The following is a 12,229-nucleotide window of genomic DNA, read 5'->3' as shown; positions in this document are numbered from 1 at the left end:
GTGCGATATCTTCAAGGTACAGTTTTTCAGAGTCTTTTATTTTCATCCACCTCTTTCTTGGAGTTGCATGCATACTCTGATGCTGATCATGGTAATGATCCCACAGATCGTAAGTCTGTTATCGGGTTCTGTATCTTTTTAGGTGATTCTCTTATTTTTTGGAAAAGCAAAAAACAATCTATTATTTCTCAATCATCCACCGAAGCAGAATATTGTGCCATGACATCTACTACTAAAGAGATTGTTTGGTTACGTTGGTTATCTACTGATATAGGAGTTTTCTTTTCTCATATCATCCTATTCCTATGTATTGTGATAACCAGAGTTCTATTCAGATTGTCCATGACTTGATTTTTCATGAGCGAACTAAGTACATTAAAATCAATAGTCATCTTACTCGTCACCATCTCAAGCATGACACCATTGCTTTGCCTTTTGTTCCTTCTTCCTTGTAGATTATAGATTTCTTCACCAAAGCACATTCCATCTCTCGTTTTTATTTTCTAGTTGGCAAACTCTCGATGCTCATAGCTGTCGCATCATGAGTTTGAGGGGAGATGTTAAATAATATTTATGTAGTCTTATTTATTAAGGGTAGAATAGTACTTTCAATTTAATCTATATATACTTTATTTGTATTTAAGTTAAGGTTAAGCATTCATAATATACAGATTATTCAGAATTTTAGCTTTTTTTTTGTATTTGATCTTAATTATTTTAACAAATATAATTTATAAGGGACATGAAATTATAGAAATATTGCAGTGACCATCATAAAGTCGAAGTCTTTTTGATGAATTCCATACCCATTAATTATCGAAAATGACAAGGTTTTAAATTCAAACTCATTGACTTTAATAAATCTTTTGTATTTCAACACAATTATTTAATTAGTGTTATTTCAATTTTTTTGAAGTACTTTTCCATTTTCAGAATTTACCCCCATGGAGTCAAGTTTAGAGTTATTTTGAATCCCCGATGGAAATATATCTTGACCACAAATTCACTAAGATATTTTCATTCTAAAAAGAAAATAGAACATAAATTTCATGAAAATCATTATTTCCTGCGAATCACATCACATTATGAAAAGCAAAAACATAAAATTTAACAAGCTAGGATGTGTTTACAGCTATTTACAGATCTTTAGTGTTCGCTTCAAAATCTTAGAATTCTTATGGTTAGATTTTGGCATTTCTAATTAATAGATTTATTAATTAATGATTTTAGTTTTAAATTATGTTAATTTTAGAATAAACCAATATTGTACGATAATTATTTATTAATAAGGCCTATTAATGTCCATATAGTCATATAACAATAATTTTTTTTCCAATAAACGCCTTCTTTTTCTTAAATCTTTCCACCATCTTTACTTTTTTTATATATATTTTTTTATTTTTAAAATAATAAATTGAAAGAAAACATAGGAAATGGATGCAAAATTATAAATAAATTAATAAATACAAATATAAAACATGCAGCCTCTCAAGACCATGAAAATCTATTAATTAGTCTTATTGAGTTATAAGAATTAATTTATAATTAACTAAAAAATATATGAATTGTTTTTTAAAGCTGATGTGGATCCACATCCACATCAATAAACAATTGTTCAAGGACGAAAAGATAAAGACAAGGCTTATAATTATCTCAGACAAGACGAACAGGTTTAATAGTCCAAGACAAAAAGAAAAATTAGTTTTTGAAGCCCCTCTATGCAAGTTAAATGAGTTTTTTTATAAAAGAAAAGGATTGTGAGTATTATTTTACTGTGTAAAAAATATTAAAAAGACAAAAAATCATATATATATTAAAAGTAATAAAGTGATTCCACTTTGCTCAGAAAATGTAAACATAGATTGAGTTATTTATAGATGAGTGGTTGCATGGAGATCTTAAAATTCTTATGAATGTAATTTTAATAAATAGATCTGTTAATTGTTTTAGTTTTAGATTATGTTAATTTTGGAATTTTGGAGTTTTGTTTGTTGATGTAAGATCATTTTATTTTTAATCTGCACTCTTGATGTTTTATTGGAGTTAAAATGCTGAGGCACGGGGCATTGTGATGCATGCATGTGTTATTAATTAGATAACTATGTTTAAGTTATTAATTAGTTGTTTAACATGATTATGTTTATACTTTCAAGGTAAATTATACAATGTCCCTTCATATCTTTTCTTGATTTCAGTGTAGAATCCAAGACTTGAGCTTTCCTAGATCGATCCTGTCATACCCACATTCATATATTTACAAAACAGTTTCTTCTGGCATTTAAATGTAACCATAATCATCACGTAATTATTTATATTTTTATGTTTTAAAAATATTTTTAAAAAGTTATTTTTTATATATTTTTTTACTTTAAATTAATTTTTTATATATACTTTTAGATTATTTTGGTATACTAATATTAAAAATAATTTTTAAAAATAAAAATATTATTTTAATTTATTTTTAAATAAAAAATACTTTAAAAAATAATCATTTATCACACTCAATCATCTCATAAATCTTAAAAATAGTTATGAAAAAAATAAGTGTTTGAAATATTTTTTTTGTGGGTGGCATGGTATAATATTTTTTTATTGTTTCTTGAACTATGCTCTTTAAGAATTTTTTATGAACTCTGCACTTAAAAAACCACTTTTGTAATGTTATATGCCATTTCGTCCATTTTCTTATGAGTTAATCATTTATATATTTAATCAATAAAAATAAATTAATTGAATTTTTAATCTTCGTACTCTTATTTCTTTAATGAAGTTTGCTCTTATACAATTGCTTTTTATTCATTTAAGAATTCCACCTTCTTACCATGCATGCATTTCATTACGTTTTCTTTTGTTTTGTCTAATTTCATTAAATTATGTGATACGTATAAAAAATATGTCATTAATTAATAAGATTATTCTTAAACTACATATATGATGAAAACTTGAATTTTATGCCATTTATTTTATTATTACTAAAAACTAGGAAAAGTTGAATTATAATTATTAATAAAAAAACTAGGAAAAGTTGAATTAAAAAAACCAAACCAATGAAAACTTATCATCAAATATAAAAGTGAAAAGTTAGATACAAATATAAAAAAAATGAGAAAAAAAAGAAATTAAAATGATTTATTTCTTTAACAGAAAAAGAAAACAACAAATAACTATATTTTTTTCTCATTAATCATGAAGCCAAATTATCTCAAAATACGCCATTAATTATAAGAAGATCATAAATTTCACATTCATAATTTTATTGATAACACATTTTTCATTAGATTCTAATTTCTTTATTGGCATGTTCTAAATGAAAATTTAATATTTGATAAAATAGAATATTTATAACTAAATTCTCACTTTTATTAATTTATGACAAATCTCTATTAGTATGGTTTTATTAATTCAAATTAGTTGTTTTTTTTATGATAAAGGAGAATAGGAAAAATGGATTTTTTTTTATTTGTATGTTGTAATGTTTCTTTAATGGGAATTGTAATTCAAGTTCTACCATTCTGTTAATCATATTAAATTATTTAAAAAAAACAGTGATTAGTCGGTACAAATTAGTAAGTTCAAAATGATTTTTCATTTTAATAGAACCCAAATTAAATTATCAAATTCAAAATAATAATGGAATCTCAAAGAAGCTCAACAGTCCGACAAAGATTGTAAAATCTAAACCACTTGATAATCCTAGAAGATATAATATAAATGAAAGAAAATATTAAAGAAACTATCTCAAATCCTAATGAATTCAAGAAAAAACAAAATAACATGAGAAATTTTTTTAAAAAAAAAAAAACTGAGCATCGCAAATCTTAAATCTTTTATATATTAAATTCAATAAAAAAGCTACTTGAATTATGAACTCATGGATACCAAATTAGCATATATTAAAATAAATAAATACAAGGGGAGCATTGATACAAAACTAAAACTAACATACGGATAATGTTAAAGTTTGAGATTTCTGAAGAAATTCTCATAACAAAAATGATTTAATGTATTTATATAATATATATATATATATATATATATATATATATATATATATTTCTTGTTCTCTAAATATTCTAGTACTCGAACAACCTGATTTGAGGATGCATTAATTTCTTATGTTATCGTGAACTGCACGAGGAACAAATCATTTTATTAATAATTAATTGGAAGATGGCATCGTGGCACGTGGTGACACGTGATCAAATTGAAAGGTCCAATGAAGGGTGAGATTTTCTGCTGAGATTTTGCTGTTCTATTATTTTTATATACAATAAATAAATAAACGATTTTTATATATATTAATTATCATGTCTTGTTTTTTTTATATACAATATATATAGATACATTAAATATGAACCACCGCTTTTGATTGAATACACATCACTCAGATGTTTTTATATTAATAATTAATGATTTTATCTCTCGGTGTAGAGATTAATTACTGTTGATGAGGTGAAAACCCATGCATGCAGATATATATTCAATTATTATAAAGCTACGGCTTGTAGATCTCCCACCATTATAAATTGAAGTCTCAGGCAAAGGTATCATGCAACATACAAGCATTAACAGCTTCAGAAGAGAATTAGCCATAGATCAAGAGTAAGACAGAGATCATGGACAGCAAGAAGGTCACTCTGCTGCTGATGGTTGCCTTGGTCTTTGTCGCCACCATTGCCCAGTCCACCCTTGCTATGCGGCAATTTCCACTGCTCATGACTTCAAACATATTGCTGCAGGATGAAAGTAACCTTAGTTGTCTCCCTAGTGGAGGCTTTTGCTTTTTCCAACCGAAGAATTGCTGCGGAAACTGTGGATGCCTATATCCAATGGGGATCTGCTTTGGATCTAATTGCTAAAATTAACCAGTCATGTCAGCTTTCTCTGGCTTGCTGAATAATCGTCTAATATTGTGATGAATAAGGTCTGTGTTGTCGTTTAGCTAGGAAGTTATGCTTGCAGCTAGCACAGAGTTGCGCCATGCATGCTTCTATAATCTCTCTTTTCATTTTAATGTCGTAGTTGAAGGGCTGTGAAGGTGGGGAAGAAGGTTGGAGGAATAAAGATAATAAGGGAGGGCCCTCTTGCTGCTGTGGTTATCCTGTTGCACTTGCAGAAACTATCAATTTAGTTTATTTTCATTAATGCAACTCATCCTAGCTTGTTAAATTTTATGTTTGTGCTTTTCATAATGTGATGTGGTTCGCAGGAAGTAAGGATTTTCATGAAATTTGTGTTCTATATATTTTCTTGTAGAATGAAAATATCTTAGTGAAGGGGTCGACCATTTCCACTGGGGATTCAAAACAACTCTAAACTTGACTATACGGGGGTAAGTTGATGAGTTTGAATTCGATACCTATCATTTTCGATAATTAATGGGTATGAAATTCATAAAAAGACTTCGACTTTATATGATGATCACTGTAATATTCTCATAATTTTATGTCCCTTAGAAATTATATTGAGGATAAATAAATAGATGATGTGTGGCATGCATTATTTGTATTGTTTTTCTTATCTTATCTTATATTATATTATATTATATGTGGGTATATATAAGAGTATCTCAAGAGTACTCTCGTGAGTTTTTTATTCATTTATTGCTTTATTAAAAGAGTCACATGTAAGCTAACAACATTTACGTGCAATATTATCAAATTGAAGTTATGCAAAGCTTCAGTAGGTTCATTTATCTTCAAAAGGAAGATTGATATGAATTGAGACAAATTAAGCTCAATATCAACTAGAAATCAAGCTAGAAATAAATGGATGATTTTCATGAAGAGATTTAGGGATTTTACCAAATCAACATAAAAGAAACATAGTGTGTGCTCCCCCATTTTACCTATAAATAGAGGGAGTCGTAAGAGAAGTAGGCACACAATAAAAAAACATTAAGTGATGAGGAAAAGTGAGGTGAAAGTTATAGAGGGTTTGTGAGTTGAGTTGAGAGAGCCCTTTTTAATTGGTATAATTTTTTGTTTTTTTTTTTAGTAAAAACAATGGTTCTTTGAATATAGATAAATTGTCAAATCATTTATTTTTAAACATTGATAATAAATGCTAACACTTTTCAATACAATAATGCACTAAAAATAAAAAATGAAAAAACAAGTACTAGCAACTTCCAACGCACCACTTTGATTGCCTATGTCAAAGCATTTACCCAGATATGTCATAAATGAAGGGATAATGAAAAGAAAAAATAAGTTTGTGTGTTTAAGAACAAGCACTGTTACATTAATATAAACTAAAATAATAAGGGAAAAGGAATATAAATGATTTTTTTTTTGGTGGTCAATCTTGGTTTTTCAATTGCACCCTTTTTTTGTCCAACTGTTTATTGATTTTTTATTTTTTTATAAGAAAATATAATTAAAAAATATAGGATCAAAGTGTGAAAGGTGGTAAAATGTGTTAACCAATCTAAAATTAGCACCGCAAAGTTGTTTTTGATACCTTTATTTTAATTTTTCATTTGATGTTCTAGGCCCAGGTTTCTTGCCAAGCCTAGAAACATCTATTTATTTTAGTTTCTTTCAAATTTAATTTCTAGGCAAACCCTTCTTTTTTTTTGTGTATTTTTTGTTTGCATTGTTGTTTTTACTTAAATTTAGATTAGGGTTTGCTCCCTCTGTAGTCTTAGGTTCGAGTCCTTGGTTGCTCATATAATGGTCACTGAAGGCTTACATGGTCGTTAACTTCAGAGCCCGTGAAATTAGTCATGGTGCGCGCAAACTGACCCGGACACCCATGTTAATCTAAAAAAAAGATTGTTAATCCTTTCAATAAAAAAATTGACTTAAAAACAAGATTGTTTAACTCAATAAGGGCTATGAAAAGATTGTTAATCCTTTCAATAAAAAAAATTGACTTAAAAAACAAGATTGTTTAACTTAATAAGGGCTATGACTTGTTTAACTCAATAAGGGCTATGACTAAGTCACATAATAGATAGATTAACCTACTTTAAGTTGTGTATATTAACAATGTCATCCAACCATTCTTTTTATAAATAAAACATTAGATAACTATTTTGATGATGTTAGGACATATATATAGAAGTTTCAATTTTATTAAGCACATTTCAAACTTTAAATTCGCAATTCTTGTTGCTAAAAACCACGGTAATAATTGTTGCTTATTTTTTTTATAAAAAATATTTGAATCGGAAAAAAAGAACCAGTTTAAAGCGAAGTCTCTTTATGGTGAATGATGCACATCAGCTATCAATGGCACTCTCTATTATAGCTGATGTGGGAGACAGAACGCAAGTAAGAAATGTGCAGGCACATGATTTGACGTACGGTCCCCAATGTCTTGTTTTATCAGCTATGATTTTTATTTTCTTATAATACTTTCCTACTTGCATAAAATAGGAACTATATATATATATCAAGACAACTGCCTCGCTACCAGTCCCTAATGTTTTGTTTTATTACCTTTGATTTTATTTTTCTACATGTTTTTATTAGTTTGTGATCGGGAAATTGGATAACTAAAGGGAAACAAAATCAGGTTAGCCACGAGAACGCAGTGAACTTGGATAGGGTAGTAGAATTGTAGATCATCTTCTCACTGTGAAGTCACCACTTCCGAGATCATCCACCGCCACTGACAGCGTCCCAATCAAAGCCAACCGCTGAAGCCATGGTGCACATCACCGAACTTCCTCCACATCCCTCCAACACCTTTCAAACAAAAGCTCACCAAAAGCACCTAGACTCCCAACAACAATCTCAAACACAGAGCTCTGTCAACTCTTTCCAATTTGCAGTGCACATCTTCTATGAAGGATTCCCGAGCTGGGTGGACGGAAAAACCCTCAAAACTTATTTAATGAAGATGGGTAAGATTCATAGGTTTTTCATATCTAGAAAACGCACGAAAGCTGGAAAACGGTTTGGTTTCGTAACAATTGCGTCCAATTTCTCCGATAAGGTTCTCATTGAATGCATGCATGACCTAAGGTATGGGCAATTAATATAACCTGAAGGCAAATATTGCAAGACACTTTAAGAAATCATTGGAAGTATCTGAGAAGAATCGTTGCTGGGAAAGACAAGACACAAAGCAAATCGTTGCTGGGAAAGACAAGACACAAAGCCAAACAATCTGTACAGTCATGTTTGGGTTAGGGGAAGACAACCTTCTTTTAAAGCAAATGAACTTGGGCTAGGTCGACTCCATCTCTCATAGGCTTAACGAGTGTGAGTGGCTGCCTTCATACTTATTTTTATCATAATAAATAGAAATGGGTTTGAATCTATAAATTATTTTTTAAGGTGATTTTTATTCTTTTTTCTTTGTTATAATTAATCATTCTCTTATCTAAAATTAAATATTTACTTTTACAAATATATAGCAACTTCATTTATCTTTATTCACTTCACTGTTTTTCTATTCCCCTAATTATCCCTCCGACATTAATCATGAAAAAAACAAGTTTTTGTAAAAAAAAAAAAATTGTTGTATTTTTATGCAAACTAATTCAAATTTTATTATTTGTGGCAATGGAGACAAGAATCAGAATCACTTGGTTTTTTTGTTGTACTTTCACTTGTTTTTAATTATGATCCTTGAATACATATTATATGATATAGCAAAAAACATTATTAAATTTTGTTATATATTTGATATCTCGGATTTGGATACACATCAATCATTTAATATTTATAGTAGTCAATGCCAACACACACTCTAGTAATAAAGAATCAGAATCACTTGGTTTTTTTGTTGTACTTTCACTTGTTTTTAATTATGATCCTTGAATACATATTATATGATATAGCAAAAAATATAATTGAATTTTGTTATATATTTGATATCTCGGATTTGGATACACACATCAATCATTTAATACTTATAGTAATCAATGCCAACACACAAACACACACTCTAGTATTACTATAACTATAAGTTTCTATTACAATTTATTATAAATTATTGGATAAGAATTCATGATTAAAATAAAAATTAAACCAATAGAATATGATTGGAAAGAAAGTATAGTAAAATAACATATAAATTCATCAAAAAATTTCAGCCTTTATTGGAACTATCACTTTTATCATGTTTCAACATGTACCATGGTACCAACCTCCAATTATTAATGGGAAAGGCACAGTCCTACACAATACTCATATTGTTTTAACCACTTTAGGGAAATCAATTATCCTAAAAAAGGTTGGTTTAATTGTTTGTTAATATTGGATTTTTCAAAATATATATACATAATAGAAATAATAAATTTAATTATTTTAGAATTTTTTAGAATTTCATTAAATAAATTCAGAGTTGTATACAAAAATTACTTAAAGTTTAGATATTTTTTATTTTTGTTTTGAATTATTACTTCAAGATTGAGTTGTTACGAATCACAAAACATTTAAGTGCTTGATCTATAATAGTAATTCATACGAATTATTAATGAGAAATCTACTAAACCTTTTTAGAATAGAATGTGAAAAATCTCATAAACACAAGTTATGTTAAAAGTTTTTTCTTTCTTTTAAATTTTTTTTTTCACAATTGTGTCCTTACACTTTTTTTTAATGGTCATTGAGTTGTTTTTAAACCTACAAAGTTGACTAGATCATATAAAGGTAACTCTCACGTGGTTAATTTTAAATCAGGTTATGCAAGAAGTCAAATCATGAGGTTTTTTTCATTTAATTTTATTTTTTTCTCAATTTCATCCTTAAATCTTTTTTTAATAATTATTCAGGTTGTTTTTAATTCTTTAAAGTTGATTGGGTCACATATTTAACTTTAAACTCAACTTAGATAAGGAGTAAAGTATAAAGATTTTCAAAGATGATATGTTGGGTTAGATTTAATGACAATGCCAAACAATTTTCCATGACTTAAATATTTCTTGTTATGTTCAAAAATAAATTTTGTATTTTGTATTGGTTCTTGATTTATTTTGGTGATTGAAAAAGTAGGGTATGAGTTTTTAAGCTCTAAAAATACATTTTTCAACTTGCTTTTACCTAAAATTACTTATAAATACATTATAAATCTTACTAAATTCATTATCAACTAAAAAATAACTTATAGTCTCTCTAAAAGTAAAATCTAAATGAATAATTTTTTTAAGGATCTTGATTTATTTTTTTTGACAAGGTTAAAAGTACAACATTATCATCATTGAGCTATTCTTGAAAAATAAATTTATTGACACTAATATCAATTTTTTTTAAATTTATCTAAAATGTTGTCATTCAAACACTTTATTTCTTCATTATCCTAAAAAAGGTTGGTTTAATTGTTAGTTAATATTGGATTTTTCAAAACATATATATATATATATATATATATATAATAAAAATAATAAATTTAATTATTTTCAAAAAATTTAGGATTGTTAGACAAATTCAAAGTTATATATAATTTATACAAAAATTATTTAAAGTTTAGATGTTTCTCTTATCTAAGTGTTTGACCTATAATAATAATTTATACAAATCATTAGTAAGAAATCTTCTAAATCTTTTTGTAATAGATCTTTTTGTAATAGAATGTGAAAAATCTTATAAATCACAAGTCATGTTGAAAGTTTTTTCTTTCTTTTAATTGTTTTTCTCAATTTTGTCCTCGCACTTTTTTTTAATGGTCATTAAGTTGTGTTTGAACCTATTAAGTTAACTAAGTCATATCAAGGTAATTCTCACGTGGTTAATTTTAAATCGGGTTATGCAAGAAGTCAAATCATAAGGTTTTTTTTATTTTTTTTTAATTTCATCGTTAAATCTTTTTTTAATAATCATTTAGGTTGTTTTAATTCTTTAAAATTGATTAGGTCATATATTTAATTTTAAACTCAAGTTAAATAAAAAGTCAGGTATAAATTGACATGTTAGATCAGATTTAATGAAAATATTAAATAATTCTCCATGACTTAAGTATTTCTTGTCATGTTCAAAAACAAATTTTATATTTTGCATTGGTTCTTGATTTATTTTGGTGATTGAAAAAATAGGATGTGAGTTTTTAAACTCTAAAAATACATTTTTTAACTTGCTTTTACCTAAAATTACTTATTAATACACTATAAATCTTACTAAATTCATTATTAACCTAAAAAATAGCTTATAATCTCTCTAAAAGTAAAAACTAGACGACTAATTTTTCTTAAAGATCTTGATCTATTTTTTTGACAAGGTTAAAGTACAATATTATTATCAGTGAGCTATTTTTGGAACACAAAGTTATTAATACTAGTATCAAAAAAATTTTATATCTATCTGAAATGTTGTCATTCAAACACTTTATTTTTTTTAATATTTTTTAGCAACTTTATGTTTCTTCTCTAAACATCCAATAACTAAGACATATAAAATAAAATTTGAAATCAAAATGTGAAATTCTAAAGCAACAAGGACCAAATAATAGGTAGATTGAAACTTTAGGGGACAAATTGAAATTTCATGTGACCATATATGAATTGGGGGTATGTTTAGATTGTTTTTGTTAAACGTTGTTATTCTTCTTTTAGTTTCTTTTTTAGTTACCTAAAATAACTTCAAAGAATGATTAATAAACTATTAGACCGGCATGCACAAGTACTTACTCAAAATGTGTAAATGAAAAGAGAAATTAATAAATGCATAGTTTTTTTTAATTATATATATATATATATATATATATTGAGTCAATTCAAAAGTTTTTTAATAAATAACTTTTTACAAAAAAAATTTGAGTTAGAAGTATGCTTATAAGGGAATAATTAAATCATTTGAGAAATAAAAATAATAAAATTCAATATTAAAAAAAATGAGTTAAAAATGTTAACTTTTAATTAAATAAAAAATTACTTAATTCTAAAATAAAATTTTGATCTAAATCAAAATTTATTTCCAATAAAAGATATTTGACAATTTCTTTTAATAAAAGAATTTTAAAAAATTCTAATAAAAAATATTCATGGCAATTTCTTCTAAGAAAAAAAAATTAAAACTAAATGCGAATAAAAAATCGTTTAAAATATAAGCATATATTTTAATAAAATAATTTAAAAAAATTCTAATAAAACATATTCTTGGCAATTTCTTCTAATAAAAAAAAATTTAAAACTAAATGCAAATAAAAAATCGTTTAAAATATAAGCATATAGCACAAACTGCATTTTCTCATTACCAGATACCTTGGGTGGTGGTGCCTGGTGACAGCTCTAAAATTTTCCCACGATACCCACTGATTATGGGCCCCGTCTCCATTTGGA

General features: G+C 26.7%; 1 long non-coding RNA gene across 1 annotated transcript in view; it reads left to right on the top strand.

Annotated features, from left to right (window-relative positions):
* Positions 1 to 8,027, top strand: part of LOC105139009 (uncharacterized) — an 11,025-nt gene extending 2,998 nt beyond the window's left edge. Inside the window, exons 2-3 of the long non-coding RNA XR_844900.1 lie at positions 558 to 559; positions 8,014 to 8,027. This is a non-coding gene — a long non-coding RNA (uncharacterized LOC105139009). The remainder of the gene's footprint in view (positions 1 to 557; positions 560 to 8,013) is intronic.
* The last annotated feature ends 4,202 nt before the right edge of the window (positions 8,028 to 12,229 follow it).

This window comes from Populus euphratica, unplaced genomic scaffold, assembly GCF_000495115.2.
Source record: "Populus euphratica unplaced genomic scaffold, PopEup_1.0 scaffold226.1, whole genome shotgun sequence".
NCBI classification, from domain to species: domain Eukaryota; kingdom Viridiplantae; phylum Streptophyta; class Magnoliopsida; order Malpighiales; family Salicaceae; genus Populus; species Populus euphratica.
This window is presented reverse-complemented; position numbering and strand designations above follow the sequence as displayed.